The following is a 21587-nucleotide window of genomic DNA, read 5'->3' on the forward strand; positions in this document are numbered from 1 at the left end:
GTAAACAATTATTTTTATTGCAAGATTAATTACACCATCTTACACAACTTCCTTTTTTCATATTTTTTGAAGGAATTAGTTTTCTGCTACTGTTTTGTTGATCTGTCACAGTATTTTAAGCCTGGAAAAGTATAATTAATTTAGGATTACTACAAATGTGGTTTTCTATTCTTCTGTCAAAGGAAAGTGGGACAAATGCCTAGGGCAAAATACAGAAAGATCAGGATGAAGCTCTTGGCCTAAACAAAAGTACAAGAGCTGGAAAACAGTGCATTCCTGGAGCTAAAAAGTGAGAAAAGAGAGAAAGTCCAGGTGAAAACAAAAGTAAATTGTCAGCGGTATTAGCAAAAAAAAAAAAAAAAAAAAGAATTTTAAGTTAACCCAAAATGTCATTCAGCTAGCTGAGTAGTTCACTTTATTTTTAGTTGATCCCTTTTTATGTGAGACTTTCTTTTCCTCTCTACATCAATTTCTTTTAAAAAACATAAACATTACAGAGTCAGGAAGTTGGAAAAGATTTTATCAATAAAACACAGGGAAGCAGTGGAAAAGGAGAAGCATTTCAGGAAAGCCTATCTTGTTTGCTGACCAGAAGTCTTACCATATTTCTATAAAGTATGTGTACAGAATGAAACATCTGCATTATAGCTGAAATTTATTGCAGTGATACAGACACAGGGAACCACAAAAATAATCCAAACGGCATTTATTTTTCCAGTTTCTAGACTTTTTGTTTGTTTGAAACAAAAACAAAAAGCCTGTTCTAATCTTAGAAAGTGTCAGTGATAAAATAAGCAGCCCACTATTTTTTTTTTTTTATGTGTTTGATTTTTAACACCAATAAGAATTCAGACACCCTTACCAAAACAAAACCCAAAACCAGAACTGCATTTAAAGAGTTAATTTAATGACTGGACAGACCATCCAATGTAGTAGTTTCATTTCACAGTAATTGCTAGGAGTTTCCTCAATACAACTAAATTGGGGCCTCAGGTTTTTTGGATGACTGTGGGGCTCAGGTTTCGGGGCTACAACTAGATGGGAGATTTTTCTTGACAAGTATTTTCAGTGTTACCATTGGTCACATTACTTTATAGGAAACATGACAAATGTAGCTCTTTTCCTTCTTGCAAATACTTTGCAAAACTGATTTGCACTTTCACTAATTCAGTAACTATTCATAATGTATTCAAAGAAGACTTTAAACATATCTGGCTTTGTGTATCATTTAAAAAAAAGATTGACACTACTTTTTATTCTTGTCATGTGAGAAAAAGTGTAACATTGCAAATAACAAAACTCAAAGAATAACAGATAACACTGTTCTGCACAAATAGCCTTGTTCACATGCATATAGTGAGGAAGATAATATTATATTCAACTTACAAACTGTAGCACAAACAGAATACATTAGAGTATATATTCACCAAGAGCATCTGAAGACGAGTTTCAGAAGGCTGGGCAGAGTGAACTGTTTGTCCCCAGACTGTGTTTTTAGTATTAAATCAGATCAGGACGTTATAGAGAAACAGTTTATAACAGCTGGCCAATTTCATACCTGAGGGTAATAGCTTAGTGAAAAATGCCTGAATTTCTTCGTGTCTCTTCCACTGTCTTTATGTTTCTAATAAACACGGAAACTGTACTGCACACAACGCTCACTCTTTTCCTCCATCTTTGTGTTAAAAAAAAAAAAGCATCAGTTTTTAAAATCTGTCTCAGAGGATTACCTCTAGCTACCATGAAGTCTTGTTCATAATGCAAAGTTAAAAGGCAACAAAGGACAAGGGAACTTCAAACATCATCTGTGTTTGAATGTTGATGTTGCGGGTCCTGATACTTCAGCAGACTGAACGGTTCAGCAGGCACCAGAATTACACTTTGCCTGCTCTAAAACACCTTTGATTTTCTGAGCTAAACTGGATGCGACTGTGTCATTTGTTGCATTTGTTAAAGGAACTCAGTGCATTGCAGTTCCAGGTTCATCACTAATACTGGTTAAACTGTGAACCTCTCTACAAAGTAATAAAGTAAATGGAGCATGCTAGCATATATCACACATACGTTAGGAACTAGTGCTGCCATGAAGCTCTGATTAAATAGTACAATCTTCATCCAGTCTTCATGCTTCAAGCCCATACATTTTGAACTCCTTCCCAATAAAACTACAGAATGTGACAAAGCTACTCTGGACCCCTTTGTACTTCACATACTGATGACATACAACGACTAAAGGAATTTTTCCTTGGCACAGGGTATTATGTTGCCATAGTGTGTGTACCAACACTCCTTCCTCCCAGTTTGCTCAAGCAAAATCTGCACTTCATTCTGACTAGCAGAAGCTTTGACATCTGTCTTTACTGACACTTCTCACCATTAAAAACCATGCTGACAGTTTCCAGGAAAAGTATACAGGATTTTTCAGAGAGGTATTTAGCAGAACAGTAATAATCACTAGAGTTGTAAAAGTGTCTTTGAAGAAAATCTAAGGGGAAAATGGAACCACAACTCTAATCCTGTTAAGCAAGGAGCCCTGAATAAAAGTCATTAAATTGTACATTTCAAAATTTTTTAGTTCAAAGTCAGAAAGAATTATTAGATGCTTCCAGCTGGCCATCTGTTAATTAGAAATGATTAAGTTTCATTCAGATGGCCCACATCGATTCCCAAAATTTCTAGTTAAACCAAAATATTTGACCCCGTTGGGATATTAAATTACTTGCTGAAGCAGAAAGTAGAGGAGCACAAATAAGAGTTCAACAGGCAAAACTTCAACACAGACAGACAACTGATGAGGTGAGATATGCCCAAGTGATCTCAGCAAATGAATTTTAGTCTCCATGTCTGAGGGCCTTCCCCATCTGGATTGCAAGTGTATTCCCTCACAGACAGCAGTCAGTCTAACACAAGTACCTGAGCAAGATAAGCCAGGTGTATCCAAGAGGTTTCTCTCCACAACCCAGAACACTGGCTCACGTTATCTGGTGTCCCATGTCTAGTTATGGTCAGCCTCTCCTCCTTTAGGGGAAGCTGCAAACAAACAAAATCCTTGGATCCATATACTTAATTGAATGTCTGGGGAAATCCCTTTTTGACTGCCTGAAGATCTGAAGCTTGAGAACTCTTTATAACCATTGTCTTAATGCAGAGCTGGCTGTGTCACAAAACAATGCAAAAGCATTTCAGAGAGAGCAATGCAAGCATTTAATTTCTTGCTACAACCCACAAAAGAAAGGAGGAACTCAGATTTACAAACTACAGGACAGAAAAGATAACTGGAAACTTCTAGCAATCCAATTTCACTGCCGTCCACGCATTCCTGTCCCTATAAACACACAGGTATTAGAATTTCTCATTGCAACTGGATTTAAAAAAAAAGAAAAAAAAAATCTAATCTCACTTCCTTAAAAATCTAAGTAATGGTGAGTCCTCCACCTCACCTGGCAAGCAGTTCCTGCATCTAATTACTCTCACAGCTTCCAGCCATTCAATCTTGTTATGCTTTGTCAGCAGGACAGAAAAGCCCAATTATCACATTTTTTTCCATGGAAGGCTATCCGTGTGCTTCTTGACCTTATCTTTAAGAAGCTGTGTAAGTAGCACTCCTTGCTTCTTAAAAGAATAAGGCTTGTTTTCTAACACCTGCAAAATTTTCATGGCTTGCATCTGAACTCTCTTACTTCCACATCTACCTCTTGAAGAGTAGTCTCCAGAAAAAAACACAACCTTATTGTTGTTGCCAATATTGATCTTGCCAGTATTGTTTGTATTTCTTTACTTCTACAGTTACTTTTCTTCTCACCGTCGAGGAACCCTTTACCTCTTTTAGCTACAGTATTGACAGCTCATGTTGAGCTGAATATTCATAAGGTATTACATTCTTCTAAGACAAAATTACTGCTTACATTCTTAACTTCTAGGTATAGCATATCTTGCTATATTTTAGCAAGTATCTGTAGTGTAGTAGCTATAGTGATACTATCATGCAATTGAAAACATAAGGGGTCTGTGACCATGTCACTAGGTCACTGAGATCCATTTAACAATTGTGCTTTTTCTTTATTTTACTAACTCACTAATGTTTGTCTCATCTACAGACTTTAGCAACTAATGCTTTTCAGCACTGTCTGTTTTTTTGACAAAAGTATTAGCATCAAAACAAGCCTAGATCCCTGGAGAGCTCCACTGGAAATAAATCTACTGAATTAACCTTTCCCTATACACAAATATATTTTGATATCTGCCATTAGCCTATTTTTAATCCTTTTAATAAGTGTTATGTTAACATAATACAAGGTTTTTTCTAATCAAAAGAGTTTAAGATGAAAGATATATGCAAATAACTGCAAATAATAGTCAGCTCAGCACTTATAAACTGGACATATATATGTTACTTGCCTGTTCCACTTGAGAAGTAAACCAGGTTAGCTAAATCCAAAGGGTTTCAGTTAGGACAGTCACAATTACAGCACAATTACAATGGGCCATACTTGTGCAGAGTCACTTAATACAACACACCTGATGTGTATCTCAACTTAGATTGCTGCTGCACTTTACCAATTGCATACAGCTGCACTGAAGACATTCCATAAAAGTGCAAGATCCTGCATGCCTGAGATGGCACCAGTGATGGGAACAGGACATAGAGCTACATGGGATGCTTGTACAAGCGACCAAAGAACCTACCCACTAATGATCTGCAGCTTCCAACTTTTCAGAATCTCCTTCCTCAGCCAGAGTTCAGTGGACTGGCATAATTTCTTGTGTACAATGCTGTGGTTTCTAAACATTGCAGAGACCAGTTTTCACAGTAAACTGATATATGCCTAATAAAAATGTGTTCTTTTTGAAAGCTGTATTAATTTCACATGATGTGCCTGGTAGATTTAATCTTGTTCCTGGTCTACGTATGTCTCAGTTGCAAAACTTCTGTCAAAAACTCAACTGTCAAATTTTTATATACTTATTGGATAGCATTCAAATATAAAGTTGCCTGTAAGCCTAAAAGCTAGTAGCTGATTACAACCAGAGGCTTAATTGCTTTCATTCCCTTAATAGACTTCCTAGTTTGGAATCTCACATTTTGGGTAAATGTGTGAACAGAAAGCCTGGATCTTTGAGGGTCATGTACTGCTTATCAGAAGCCACGATGAATATTTGAGTAGCTGTACAGCCTTAGATGTGACAGTTACCTGTGTACTGCCATAGCTTCATCACAGATAATGTAAGCATTCCTAATACAAACTCAAATGTTATCCTATGTGCAGGCTGATATCAGACCATCTGTGAGTACAAACATTTGTGCAGATGAATTCCTGCTGCATATCAGCTGATGAACATATAGATGAGTTTCCTCTGTGTAAAACAAACTCTTTCTGACTAATCAACCTTTGCATCTTGACACTTCAGTGGTATGGTATATACATCCTTTCAGTTCTGCCATCGGAATGTAATAAATCTTCCTGCTAGTGTCATAATACTCTTCTCAATATTTATAGTTACAAAAATTTAACTCTTGACTGCATGTTAAAAAACATAGAGAGGATTGATTGTTAAAGTAAAAATCAATCTGAGGGTTTTGATGATTTAACAAGCCGCAAAAGCATATAAATGTATCACAAAAACTTTGATTGATTTATAACTTTGTAATCCATCCTTCCTCATCTATTATCCTGTAAGTACTATATTAGCAATCATTAGTAGCAAGACGAGATAGAACACTGACATCTTCCTGACACAATATGACCATAACTGGAATCTTCGAATACACAAATGCTTTTACCTGGCTATTAATAGTGCCCTTCACTAAAGATGGACTGGTATTACCAGCCGTATTGAACGACTGAAGTTTGCTATCAATCCTGGAAGTGTCTGCTCCGGATGATTGTACCTACCGGAACAATAGTGGAGTGCCAGCCAGACTACTGTATTACTGTTCTTACCAGTACTTTCATTTATCTCTGTAGAAAGACAATCATTTAAAATTAAATCCATAATAGTAAGGGAGAGGTATTTTTCAAGATCTTAGTATCAGAATCTGACTCTGATCTCCATGAAATAATGTTTTCATTTTTCCACAAGCTTCCAATTCTACCATGTGCATTAAACTTCAAGACTATGGGCACAGGCTAGGACCAGCAGTGATGTTAAGTAAAGATCAAGAGCTTATTACATAACAACTCTTTGTACCATCACTATGATAGCACTTTTTCTAAGGTTTTAAATTGTCTCTAAAGAATTTCATACAGGAAGAAAGAGCACAAAGTCTCCACCAAAATGAATACCAAGAAAATTGCCATTAACTTCATTTTAAACAAATTATAAGCAAAAAGACATCTTTGTCACCTGTACACTAAAAAGGCATAGATTTTTATATAGAATATATAGATTATATACACCATGGATGTCCGTGATCTAAGCAATATACTGAACAGCTTGGGCCACTATATATTTTGTTTCTTCCTCCCATTGGCAAATTTTTGATAGGTGACACTTGTGTTCAAGCTATTAAAATTCTTTACGGAAGCAGGTGTTGTGAAAGCTAGCCTAGACAGCAGGCTCTTCCAGGGCGATTCGTGGCCCTGCCAGATGGAATCCCCCCTAGTTTCCCCATATCTCTTACTGCTGTGCATTTTCACCCTATAAATGGATGCATTTTATTGCTAAATTGCCTACCCTGGACCAGTTTCTTACCTTTATACTACTGTAAATCTAGCACAATTCCTTTACTGATAGTGGGGTCATTTTGCATTTATGCTTGTGTAAATCAAACAAAACTTTGTCATTTCTGTCTGCGCTTTTAACACTAAATATTCCTATTAACGTCAGTCTTGGTTTTAGCTGTGTAAGAAATCCATAACAACGGCAATAGCCTGTAACATGTTTAAGACATTTAGAAACACCTAGCATTATGTAACATGGTCTACTTCATAATACTGCATTTATTGTTCTCATATAAGTAATTTCTAAAGGAATTCCTGCTATATACCCTGTTGAGAGCCCAGCTGTGGATAATTCTATGTCAGATGACAAGCTCCAAAATTTCTCCAACAGGGTTTTGTCTACAGGAGCAGGATTGTGAAGAGGGTCTTCATGCAGGTGTGTAGGACAACTTTTTGGTGACGATGAGCCATTCCAGGTTCAAATCTTTTGTTAAACTGTTGTCTTACACTTTCACATATGGGCTTAGTGCACACCTAGTACACTGCAACACATTTCATACATAATTGTATTGGGTTTGTGTGGCAAGGTTTTGATAGCCGGGGTGTCTACAGGGGTGACTTCTGTGAGAAGCTGATAGAAGCTTTCTCCATGTCTGATAGAGCCAATGCCAGCTGGCTCCAAGATGGACCTGCCAAGGCCAAGCCCATTAGTGATGGTGGTAGCGCCTCTGTGATAACATATTTAAGAATGGGGAAAAAAACCACCCTGTGTAGAACAATAGCAGTGGAGACAGAAGAGTGAGAAAAATGTGAAACAACTCTGCGGACACCAAGGTCAGTGCAGAAGGAGGGGGAGGAGGTGCTCCAGGCCCTGGAGCAGAGATTCCCCTGCAGCCTGTGGTGCAGCCCATGGTGAGGCAGCTGTGCCCTGCACCCATGGAGGTTAACGGTGGAGCAGAGACCCACCTGCAGCCCCTGGAGGACCCCATGCCAGAGCAGGTGGGTGTGACCCCATGGGAAGCCCGTGCTGGAGCAGGCTCCTGACAGGACCTGTGGACCCATGGAGAGAGGATCCCACGCTGGAGCAGGTTTGCTGGCAGGACTTGTGATCCCACGGGGGACCCACCCTGGAGCAGCCTGTTCCTGAAGGGCTGCACCCTGTGGGAGGGACCCATGCTGGAGCAGTTTGTGAAGAGCTGCAGCCTGTGGGAAAGATTCATGTTGGAGAAGTTTGTTGGAGGACTGTATCCTGTGGGAGGGACCACACGGTGGAGCAGAGGAAGAGTGTGAGGAGGAAGGAGCAGCGGAGACAGCATGTGATGAACTGACCACAACCCCCATTCCTTGTCCCCCTGCACTGCTGAGGGGAGGAGGTAGAGAAATCAGAAGTGAAGTTGAGCCTGGGAAGAAGGAAGGGGTGGGGAGGAAGGTGTTTCAAGATTTTGTTATTTCTTATTACCTTACTCTGATTTGATTGGCAATAAATTAAATTAATTTCCCTGAGTCAAGTCTGTTTTGCCTATGACGGTAATTGGTGAATGATCTCTCCCTGCCCTTATCTTGACCCATGAGCTTTTCATTATATTTTCTCTCCCCTGTCCAGCTGAGGAGGGGGAGAGATAGAGCAGCTTTGGTGGGCACCTGGCATCCAGCCAGGGTCAACCCACCACAGTAATATTTAAATACTAGTAATTAAGTGTCTATATTAATCCAAATCATGAGACAGTCTTTCTGCATCATAGTGATTCCCCTGAACCCTGCATGCAGTCACCTTCCATGTGCATATCATATCCTTCACTCACAGAAGAAAAAAAAGATCTCTGGGAACTTTAAAATACTGACTTTTCCCCTTGGTTCCAGTGGGCCAAGGAATTCTTATGGGGAAATGAACACTAGGAATGGCTGATAGGAACAAATAGTAGCCTCTGTCGTATGTATCATCACCTTCTGAAGATCAAAACATCTTCAGGCTAGATTATAATTTTTAAGATCCTCCTTCACGTCCCTAATAATATAGGGGAAGTTGGAAATGTCACTGCAGAAAACTAGTATGCAGCTTGTTGGTGCCACTCTACCAGGCAGTAAGAGGGGGAGTATAGAGGGCTATAACACCTTCCAGTGTGAATACATGACAGAACAGGATTGGTCAAGAAAGCAGCAAAAATGTATAAAATTACGTAAGTACTTTGTCCTGCAAAGGAAGAGGGTGTAAATCTCAGTGCGTCAACATGCCTCAGAGGCTGCCATCTTTAAATCCAGCATCTCCATATATCTATTGTTCTCAGGCCCAGTCAAGGAATATTTCCAGATTTCCAATGTTACTATTTATTTTTTGTTTCTCTGAAATAAAAATCAGACGGGCAAAATAGCACAAGGCACACAGTCCTGCTGAGCACCTATTTTGAATGAAATGTCATATTCATACTTATGTGTCAGCATGGATTGTCAACTGGGTGAATTTGTAGTATAATATAAAGGATCTGTAAGACAACTATGGGTCTGTAACGTTTTCACCAAAGAACACTTCATAGACTTCTCCTTAGCCCTTTAGCAATCAAACCAGCAGCTGAAAACTGCACACTTGAATATTTATGAAAGATCTTACTAAGCTGCCTCTATAGATGTGTTTTCCTTCCATTGTGCTTTCTTTCTCCCAGAGAGCATAACGAAATAGACACTTTTAAGAGTACTTTTTTAAACATTGATTGGTTTAAACATTAAACTGCCACAAGCCTAAAATAAAATTTTATTAAATTACCACTATATTGAAGACCATGGCCCACACCTGAAGACAACTAAGTATATTAGTAACATTACTGCATGATTAGTGTTAGCAAATTTATGAGTCTGTCGTAAGCATCTGCAGGAGCATTTCACCATTCACAAGTGCACATTAATTAGTTAATAGCTCATATTATACATTAATATCTAGGCAAGGATTCCTTAAAAATTATTCAAACACTTGTCTTACTCATGTAAGTAGCCCCATTAACATCTATAAAGCTACTCCTATGAGCAAAATACAGTTCATGGGTGTTTCTGGGATCAAAGGTTTGGGCATCTGTGGAAACTTTTGAATGAAATCAGCCATAGAAAGAATCAGTGAGCTGCTATTATGTTCACAGTTCTTTACTCCTGCAAGTGCTTGCAGAATCAGTCACCCTTCTTCATAATAGTAGAACACTTTTCCATTTCATTCTTAGTCCAGGTGTTCTTTGCATTTTGAAATTTCTTAGAAAATTTTACTTCTGTAAATATTAACAAGTTTTAATTTATATAGTGGGTGAACTGTGCTAGTAGTTTAGTACTCCATTTCCACTCCTCAATAAACGATTTTTGGTTAAAATCCCATTTGCATTATGTTATAAAGTTGGAGATATATACCTACAGATAGATACATAGTCCGTTCTTGACAGATATTTCTGTTTTTCTTTCTGTCTTTTGGATGGCTATTAAATGGTTATCTAACACACCAAGAATCATTTTGAAGGGGAAGAGTTCAGTTTCCAAATGGGCTATTTTATGTGTAGCAGATTCTGTCATCCTCAAACAAGCAGTACATAAGCATTCTTATTTAGCTGATGGAAACACTGTATAATCAGAGAATCTTTAATTAGCACAAGGACAGCACATTCCTGTCCTCTGTTTATGATACTTGCAAGGAAAATTTTTATAAAATTTAAATTTACTAAAAAGATTTTACATATAGTTAAAATAAAAGTAGTACTCTCTTACTGTAATCATTATAGGCCTGATCTTGTAATCATTCAATTGCCAGAAATTCTTTCCTTCTGACTTAAAATTTTTCCAGAAACTGACACTATGTGAACACACTTTCTGGATCTTCCACTAATTATGGACCTGATCTGCAAATACCAACTCACCAAAGACTTGTTAGAACAACTTATCACCACTTATGAGTCATCCTACAATAATTTACAAGGTTGGATTGCAATTTTATAGACATAATTACCACAAAGAGTACAGTAATGCACTCTTCAATGTTGTTTCCCACCACGCTGCAAAACTTTATTCTTTAACACCACACTACAACAGACAGGGCTAGTAAGAATTGTATCAACAGACAACTGCAAGTACTTAGGCATATAAACCAAAATATTTTGTGTATTTACATATAAAATTCTCTCCTCTTCTGACCATGAAAATTGCCCCTTCTGTGTGAGTGTTAGGCCAGGAGCTGGCCAGGAGTGAAGCACTGCTTTCTAAGTGTGATACTTTCAGGATCTGTGCATGCATATGGGTATCTGCAGGCCCAGATACCACATAGCCAAAGGCCACAGAAGAAGTCTGTAACAGAATTCCCTCAGCTTACTGTAAGTATAAGCATACCAAAGATGTTTTCTGTTTTCAACTGAATTTCAAAGCATGTTCAGAAGTTCTTTTTATTTCAAAGGCTCTGAGGTAGCTCATTCAAAGCCATCTCAAGCATGACCACACACTGTATTTTATCATGCACTCATTTCTTCAACATTCTGGACCTGGAGAATGTAAGAAAAACACCTCAAGCTAAAACAGTGGAATTTGCAACAACAAATGATTGCTGGCCTACAGCATGCAGACCTTCCTCAGCTCATCCAAATGCATGGAGCGAACTCCCACAAAGAGTAAGGACTGCTGCAAAATTTGTGCCATTCCATTCCCAGTGCAAGGCACATTTCTTTGACATTGCTGTCCCTAAAATAAGCCCATACCAACTTGTGAATTTTAAAACAAAAGCTTACATCTCTAGCAAACCAAGACATTCCATTGCACATGCTTCTTCCCTGGGGAGAGGATGAGAGAATGACCAACATGTGACAGATATTAGTCACATTCCTTTATGAGCTGCTGAGCCCAGAACTATGATGACAAACATCATTTAAGAGCCTAAATATAATGGAATCTTGGAACTAAACCTGTGTCTCCTGAGAAACCAAATCAGAGAGCTTTAATAACAAGACAGCATCTTAATATGAAAATTTATAGAGGCAGCAAATACTCACCTGTGTGATGTTTGTTGCATGTAACTGAATTCACCAAACAAAATACATCTTAGGTGTTTTTATACATGGAAAACAGTGGTCTGCATTTCCTACTAAAACTAACAGAATGTAAATGGGTATTTTCTGGCTTCATATTCATAACCATCTCTCCAGAACCATTTGTCCTAATCACAAGAATTTGTTTAGACCTATATGCAGGAAGATTTATGCCTAACAACAGTAAAGATGTAGAACTAACTTATTAGTCAGAAGCAATTTATTTTTCCTTGATCTGCACACGCTTTACGCACAGTCATGTTTAAGGAATGTACCCAGTGAATCTTTCCTGGAATATAATACCCAGAAGAGACCAGGCCACTCCACAAATAAGAAAAGGTACTTTTTCAGAATCACCTTCAAACTGACAAAACCTAGAAAGCAGTCAAAATATCAATTCTTCCTTAAACTAAAGACTACCCATATTCTCTCTGTTTTATTATGAAAGACTGACATATTGTGGTCTCTTAAATCTAACAATTGCTATCCCTGGCTTTATGCTACATCCAAATAAAATTAAATGTCATATTTAAAATAAAATGTATTGAAGTATTACAGTATGATTTTTATTAGTAGTAGTGCTACTGGCCTCCAGAATACACTTTCCCCCTTTTATTTTCCTGTCCTTACACTTTTTTCCAACGTTCTCCATTTGATCCCCCTATCTTTTAGCATAGTCTCCCTACGAAGACATGTCACACTTTGTGATATGAGTGTCTGACAAGACATATGCTTATAATAACCTTCACTGCATGGGTAATATATGTTAAAATGTATTACAGGAATTACTCTTTTTTTAAAGCACAAATACGCAAAAGAGAAGTATCACCTAAAAAAGTCAATTGTATGGCATCTAGGCAAAGGGTATAATTCTTTGACCAACTCTAAACAAACTGAATTCATGGGTCTGGGTGAAGTTTCAGTCTGTTGCCATTAGAAGTAATTTTACAGTTGAAATGATAAGTGATACTTGCTTCAGGACATTCCTGCCATACTAAGAAGTTAAAAGTAAGGTTGATGGTATCAGGGACAACAGGAATCATGGCATCAGAAACACATTTGTTACAGTAGCAATAATAAACAAAATAAAATTAAGAATAGCAATAGACCAGAATCAAACTTCTAGTTCCAAATGTCACTGAGCTTTAAATGCCAGTGAAGTCCACATTTAAATTCTGTGGATAACTGTCCTCTCTGGCCAAGCCAAAATCCCAAGGATAAACACCAGTGAACTTTAACTGAATGTGACTCCAGATACAAGAAATGTGTGGCTTGCTACCATGCAACATATTTAAACACAAATTAAAACAAGCAGTAGACCAACAAATGCCAACAATAATACTAAGAATAATACTACAGACATGCTTATGGTAGGGTAGCCATCCAGTTTATAAATGAAAAAGGATTCTTTAATTGTATGTCGCAGTTATTCTAAAAAAAAAAAAAGAAAAAAAAAAGAAAAAATGCAAACAAAGCTAAAACTAACTTTATTAAGTGGAACTTCTAGGCTAAGAAAGAATCACAAGCATTTGGGAAAAATAAACACAAGAACCAGCAAAAGGCAGCCTTAATATATGTTATGGGGAAGGGAGGAAAGAAGGAATTTTACCATTTTGTCATTTTCTGGTTTGAGTTATTTAATAAATGCTGGGATTACTGCAAAGAAATCAGCTGGATGCAATTATATGACACCATGCCAGCCTCAGTAATGCTAGAACTCTAAAATAAGCTCAGAGCTCCCTCACAGCCTAAACAGTGTTATTACATGCTGTTAAAAGATTCTTTTCAAGCAAACTTCATTACTTAATATTGATACTACCCAACCATTGAAAAGTTCAAAAGGTATTTCCATCTATTCACATCTTATGATCATTATAGTAAGGCTTTTAGACTTACTTCATTTCGTTGTTTATACATACTTTGAATTTTTGTCAAGTCGCTATTTCACTATTGTCAGGTCTTCATTTCTTTGGAACAGTAACTGGACTTTTATATGAACAGAACAGATTTTTATCTGTGACCTGAATATTCAGAATACATTAATGAGATTTTATGTCACTTATTCATATTATGAAAGTTGACATAATTAACTCAGCATGTATGTGTGCTATTATGGTGTACAAGAAGAGCTAATAGAACAAGTGGTCCAGATAAATAGTTAAAATAACTTGTTGACATTCAGAAAATTCCCTTTACCCCATATTTATGCAACTAATAAAATGTGCAAATATATATATATTTGTACAACATCTGCTATTTAAGAAGACTCACTTAAGCAAAGATTCTAACAGATTTTAGCAGAACTAATGTTTGTAGTGCATAGGAGATCAGACTATGTTTGGATATGACAGCATATGAAAGAGAGAATGAAAGACAACTTAGGACATTATGCATGTAGTAAATAGTACTATAATTATTTAATGGAGATTTTCAAAATATTGTATTGCTTTTAACAGAATAAAACTAAGTTCTTTCACATATGGAAAATTGCTTTTGACTTCAATTAAAGCAGAAATGAGACTGATACGTGAGATACAGATGTTTCTGAAGGCTGTTCATTCCCAAAAGGGGTCTTTTTGCTTGCAAGAATGCTGTGTATTACTACCATCTCAGGTAAGGAAAGAAAGACCATGATTTTCTCAGCTTTGACAGAGAAGCAAGCATACTAATGGATAAGCTCATAATTGCCTTGTTTCAGACTGGTTTTGATATGACATAAAATGTGCGTTCAGTGAAGAACTGATTACAGAAAATTCCCCAAATCCTCAAGGAATAATCAGCTAGCAGCTATAAAAAAAAAGAGAAGAAAGTACTTTTTTTACAGAGTGCATAATTAAACAGTAGAACTCACAAATATATATGAATCAAACATTAATTAGATAAATTAATGGAAGATAGTTGCATTGATAGCTAATAAAGAGTGTTGTACAACAGTACTAAAGGGGTTCAGGTTCATTAGTTTGGACTTCACATCAGCACACCAAGGAGAAGGCAGACAGCAAAAAGAAGGACTCAGCAGAAGGCCAGATGATAAAGGGAGATGCTAGGGTACAGAAAGAGAACTCAAGTGGGCTGACAATAAGAGATCAGCAGTCTTGTGGCAGAAGGTGTTAAAACAATGACTTACATTCAGGAGAATGCAGAAGTTTTTAAAAGCTGCCCTTTCACTAAATTTTTTACATAAAGATAGCAGTTGAAGCATGGAAAAATAAGACAGAAAGTAAGGCTCTTTCAGAGCAGATATTGATGGTCAAGCTCAATGAAAGTTAGATTGACTTCAGTATGGCATTTGTTAATCCCTTTCTTGCCCCTTTACTTCATATTTGTACTCACCCTTTTACCTTGTTTCATTATGAAAGCAGTTGAGAATGAGGGACAACTATAGATTCACGTATCATTAACATATAAACAAACACAGTCAAAGCAGAAAACTCTAAATTACAAATTAATATCTCTCTCATGCATTCTAAAAATCAAAAAGTGCTTCTCTGGAGATCTTTTAATCAAGTTGGTTATTACTTCATTCAGTGGTGTGACTTATCCGAGCATGTCCAGAGCCAAATAACCCAGTTAAATCTGTAGCTCTCTAAACTGTCACTATACAAAGACCTTCAAGCGACTGGCTTTTTTGCAGCATTCTGGGAAGCTGTTGATTCATTATATATCATGGTGCTGATGTTCCAGTTATGATTTGCCTCTGTGGAGGTGAAAAATTTTGTAAAAGTTTCCTTCATTATGTCAGGTTATGGTATCTAAATATATTAATTCCTGTGAAATAGTACAAAAATAATGTATCATAATTTCATCATAATTTTGCTTGTTGTAAAAATTAATAATAAATAGGCAGTCAGGTGCTTTTTTCTTCTGAAGAGATAAGCACACTGTAATTCAGAATGCAGAGGAATAAGTCACATTTCTCAAAGAAATTACTGAAAGCACATACCCAAGCCTATGGCAATGTGAGAAAATCAACTATTTAGGGTCTTCACCTTCATTCCTTCAGATATGTGTGAAGGGAGGCTTGAGCCTGACCTGTAAAACAAGTAATGAGATGAAACCTGCACATCTCAAAATCAACCAACCCAAAACCCAGTGAGAAAATATATCTCCTCGTGCACCTACAGTTATCATTCTTCACTCTCCAGCTTTCTCTCTTCCTTATGGTGGACTCAAGAGTCCATTCTTCCTCTAGAGAATATTTGCTGTCTTAGGGTAAAGTCCTGCTGGACTTCTACTGAAGAAATAAATAGAAGGGAAAACAATAGAAGGGACTCTAGTGTCCAGAATTGGGAACTGAGGCAATATGTGGAGCTCTTCCAACCAGCAGCTGCAGCTCACATTCATAACTTATCCTTAGTTTTGAATTACTATTAAAAGTATCACCCTATTTCTTTCCCTCCTTGCAAAGGTGTAAAATAATTGCTAGACTTGAAAAACCATGAGCTTCGCTAGGTATCTGAGGGACAAACAGAGTTGCAGACAACGCACTCCCTGGCATGCCCAGTAGTTAGGCCTGGGCCAATGTAACAAAATGGATGTAAGTGTGCCCATTTCTGCTGCTGCTATTGGTATCAAGGAGGGTGGGGGGAGGCAGGAGGCCATCACTAGCGAGTTTATCACACAGCCATGCTGCAGACCACAACCTTCAGCCATCCTGTTTCAGGGAACTAAGGGGATCTGGATCCCTCTGCTAGGCTGGCTAGCACCCTTCTCCCACCAGCTGACGTTTGCCTGGAGTCTGTGTTTATAAAGAGGCTCTGGATGTGCAAAACCTATTGTGGACCTTGCAATATGACATACTTTTTTCACAAAGCGTTGGTACTACCTCTTTTGTAGCAGCTCAACCGTTCTACTCAAAACTGTAAAGAAAAAAATATAGAAATAATTACCTCACTTTAAATGCACGGTCTAATTAGCTGGTACCTGAGCATAAGATTTGAACATTAACACAAAACTCTGACTCAGTGAATCCTTACAGCTGTGGGAAGGACTGTCATTTTCAGGTGTGAAAAGCACTGGGGAAATTTGATTACAATTTTAATTAATACTAGCAACTAATATAATGATAAAAACACATCTATTTATACAACAAAACATCCATTCAGACAAAGAAATTCCCACTGGTAACCTTTTCCCAACTATGTGTCAGCCGTTCATTTTCATTTTGCTGATGTTTCTCTTCTCTCTTTGGTTAACACATTCCTGGTTATGCACTTTATCTCATTTTCCAAGAAGGCCTCTATTTATGGAGAGTCACAGCCATTTTCTTCTGGATGGAAATGCTGCCCTCAAGCTGCCATTGTAACCTGAAACAAGGATGCTTCATTGCTTCAGAAAAGACCCCGGGGACTCTTCTTCATACACATATTTATCTTCTTCATGATGTACACAGAGATTTCCATTGTGAAGAAAAGCTGTGTGATTCCAAAACGCTGTGCCTTTCATGAAACAAAGGTTTGTTCAGGATTAAGATTAAACTGCAGCATTTTGGGGAAGAGAGAAGGAATCTTACCAGAAAAGCACTTCAGCTACCGTAAGGAACTGGACAGAGTCAGATCATGGTTTTTGCTGTATTCCTTCCTCCTCATTTCATTTCCTTTCAGGTGTCTGTTTCCTTCCAGTTCCCCACCTCTGTCCTCTAAAATCTGTTGGTTTGCAGCTTCATTCTTGACCCTCAACCATAATCCTATTATTTTCCTGCACACTACCTAGAATGTTCATCTACATCCACCTTTTTAATAGCATTGTTAATGGTTTGAGGGGAGTAAATCACAGTCAAGGTAATGGCTGCAAAAAATTAATAGACATGATTTTTATGATATAATATACTAGTATACTAATTGTCCGAACAGTTAATTGAAAAGCACTAAATATTTTATTATTCATTTGGTATTCCTTCTCCTTTTACCATTCATGCTTCTATTTATTTTTCTTTCTTTAGAACTTTTTAACCTACAGTTCCATCCTAATTTATCTTTGATAAAAATTGCACCCTACTGGCATATAATCATAGCACTTTAATATTTAAGAAATTGACAATTTTTTTGGACACTGCTGCAGATGAGATGAAGAATACAGATTTCATTTCAGTATCTAGAAAGCTTGCTGTAGAAGCAAGTCTTATTTTTTCAATCCATTTTTAAAAATTGGACTTAAACTATTGTCACTGTGAAGCATGCAGACTCCTCATGACAGTCAAGCTTAGACTCTTAAAGGGACAGAACACTTGCCAGTCCAGCGGTATCTAAAGGCCTCTATTTGTCTCCAACACTATCCAACAGCTCAGAGGACAATTTAAAAAAAAAAACAAACCCACAATAGCATCTGTCATAAGTCCAGGTTTTTCCCAAAAAGGTCATTGTAGTTAAAGGTTGTGTTAGGTGCAAAATTACAAAAATGAGATGGGTTTTTTGTGCTTTTTTTTCTTGGCAGAGGGTTTCGGGGTTTGTTTGTTAGAGATTTTGCCTTAATGTTAGCACTTCTGTTACAGTATTTGAAAAAGGCAGGGCATATCCGTTACACAGCCAATGGCTAGCAGTGTAATACACCAAAAATGATTAATTGTGTTTGGTATTCGTAAATGCATCCAGGGGCTTGCTTAAGTAACAGACTTGGTTCTTTCATAAATAAATGCATTGACTGAAACAAAACCAGTGTTAATCCTGTTTAGGATGGGGAGGAGAGGGGTGGTTTTTAAATTTTGAGTGAGCTTAGCACTTATGAAAATATCGCACATACAATTTAAAAGACAAAGAAAGGGCTGTTACTATGTTAAGCAACATTGTTTGTAATACCACAACCCTGTGATATCCATGCTGTTACAGTCTTCCTGCAAGGACAGTCCCACTAAGCTCTGTGATGATGATTAATATAGTTACACACTTACACAGCTACATAAAACTGATGCTAAATTAGCAAAACAGTCCCTCAAAGTTTAGTAGAAAGCTCCACATAATCTGTGATGAAGCTTTTAATGAGATGACTGCATGCAGTATTTTTCCACAGATCTCCGCCTCATTCAGCAAATGAATACTTAAGCAGTTTTCTCTCTATATGCTCCACAGAACATGTGGCCCCAAATACAGAATTTTTCAGTTCTATGTGGGCCTGTTTCTAGAGTTCCTTGCTAGAATATAAATGCATTTTTCTTAAAAAGCAAGAACAATGCCAAAAGCTATGAAATGAGGAAGTATTATTATTTTGTGTCATACTATTTTCTTATTTTCCTGAAAGGAGAATAAAGAAGTGGGAAATAGCTACCAGTTACCAAAAATATCAGCAGTAATTTTGGATGCTTATACAAAGCTGCTACCACCTGACTCTCAGATCAACATCCATGGCACTTTATAACTTTTTACATTCAAAACACAGTTCCCTTTGACGTCCCTTGCAAGTGCTGAAATCTCAGACCTGTGTGTCTCTATCATCTCTATAAACTTCACTCCTTCAAGAAGGACTATGTCAACCAGTGCCTGAGCACATAATGAGGCTCTTCACACTGCAAGGATCTGTCCCCAGGACATGAGCTGCAGGTTTACATGGGTTAGCTCTCTGTAAGCCTGCAGATCTATTCTGGTATATTCAATATATTGCAAGTAACTGAAAATAATATGAAGGATTTTATTTTCACTCTGACATTCTAGAAGATTTATCTCAAGAGTACATATGAAAACATAATGAAAGCATCATTGTTCTTCATTTGCACGTGAGTGTGTGCTTTGGTATTTTTTATACCTTTCCCAAGGTAGACATACAGCCACACTTAAGACCAATCTCTGGTAAAAAAACGAGCCCTGAATTTTCAGATGCGCAGAGCACCTGCAATTCCTGTTGACAATGGGCTGGAGCTGCCAGGCTCTCGGCACTTCTGAAACTCTGCCCTTAGTTTATAGACTGCCACAGGCATACTCATTCTTTAATGAGCAGTTAGTATTTTGATACACTTTGAAGTGATAAAGGCACAGATGAGGGAAGCAGAAAAAAAGTTGGAGAGGGTTAAAGTAAAACTATTCAGAAAACCGATTAATTCTGCTCTTGCCATATGCCTAATCAACCCTGTGTTTGACTTTGCTCAGTTTAGCTGATACATTTCAAGGGTAGGTATACACTACACATAAAATGTATCCATAACCACCTCTTCCTCTCATATAAACCACCTTGTTTACCCGTGTGGAAGTGCAGCCTCTTGTAGAACAAGTCCATATGTTCAATGTTACAGTGCGAATCTTGTGCTCAGTGTAAGGCTAATGAAGGCTAGAAGCCACTGAAAAAGCAGCTCTCGTGGGTAGCTGTGGGAGCTACACATGACCTGCAGCTACAGAGGCAAATGCACGCCTGCTAACTAGCTGGTTCCATCACCACAGCCTCTGGTCTCTGCACTGAAAGAAGCTGATGACCAGTAGATTACAAACGAAGAGCAATCCTATCCTCTCTGGGAAGATTTCTCTGTGCTCAGCTGTATTACTGTGCCCATTTTCCAACCTATCAGTTAAACCACAGAATCACACAATCATAGAATGGTTTGGGTTGGAAGGGATCTCAAAGATCATCTAGTTCCACCCCTTCTGCCATGGGCAGGGCCACCTTCCACTAGACCAGGTTGCTCAAAAAAAAAAAAATAATCCTTCTTTTTTGATATGCATCTTGGGATGTTTTATGACCTTAAGACCATAGAAAATGTCCTTCCATTTGCCCAGAGCTATTGTGTACATTCAACATTACCTTAGCCAGCCAATCCTGACTTTTCATTGTCAGTACTTCAATTTGTATTCATTTGTATTCACTTGACTCTCACATAACAAAAAACGTTGAACTACATTGTCTTAGAATATTAATTTACTACCATTTAGTAACAAAAGGCAATCAGTTCTATTTCAGACTGTATTATATATTCTATGTGAAAAGGATGGTCTTCTGCTGCTCTGAGGAAAACAGCCTGTCATTATTATCACAGCACAGGTTGTGCACTTCTCTGAGGTTGTTGCAGTAGTGTTTCACAGACAAGGCAAGAAATAGAAATCTCGGCAGTTCCTCCAGAAACAGTATCAAAGGTGTCACATAGGACTACTCCCAAGGTGAAATTCTCTCTAGTTCTAAAGACAAAACAATTTTGATGGTATTTTTGCATATTTTGGCATTTTAGGAAAGACTTAGAAGGACTGGGTGCTACATTTACTATCTTATGGAAGAGCAGGCCAAGAGATAAGTTAACAATTCCATTGTGGTGGAACAGCAAATATTAACAGAAAGGGCAGGATATGTGCTTTTGAGCACTGAGTTTTGAAAGCACTTGTATAGTGAACCTATTTTTGTTGATTTGCATCTGGATAATGCAAAACTATATTTGATAGGTTCAGTTTTGAAGCTACGTTATAGCTTAAGTTAAATCATGTCAAGCTGTGCTGATGATGTCAGCTAATTGGTTTTATTAGTTACAACTGCTGAATGTAATCCTTACAAGAGTAAGAGCTTCCATTCCTTCTCAGGAATGAACCTCCTAGACGCAGTCCTTTCTTCCAAGTCCAGACAAGAACCTGATAGATATAATGCAAGCCTTGGACATAACTAGTCAATGTTATGACTGGAATGTCGCTTTCCAATGACTATATTCTCACTGTGTTCTCCCAGTATTAAGACTAAGCTCTTACCCATGTTCACTGGGTAGATAGGCTGCTTGCCATCCTCAGAAGCCACAGAGCTCTCACGACAACAACTCCACCGGCACAAGAATTGGAAGCCTGTAGGGTAGGACTAATTGGTCTCACTGGGCTATCATACAGGTGTGTCTTCTGCCTCTAGATCTGGAATGGGCCAGAGTGTGATACCAGCACTGTAAGCTTTTCTACCCATAGGTCTGCAAGCTGGGATCATTTCAGATTTCTCTTTC

General features: G+C 37.7%; 1 protein-coding gene across 2 annotated transcripts in view; it reads left to right on the plus strand.

Annotated features, from left to right (window-relative positions):
• The window catches only part of HNRNPA3 (heterogeneous nuclear ribonucleoprotein A3), a 127753-nt gene that overhangs the window by 23211 nt on the left and 82955 nt on the right, over nt 1–21587 (plus strand). The gene's annotated exons all lie outside the window — the stretch shown is intronic.

This window comes from Strix aluco, chromosome 6, assembly GCF_031877795.1.
Source record: "Strix aluco isolate bStrAlu1 chromosome 6, bStrAlu1.hap1, whole genome shotgun sequence".
NCBI classification, from domain to species: Eukaryota; Metazoa; Chordata; class Aves; order Strigiformes; family Strigidae; genus Strix; species Strix aluco.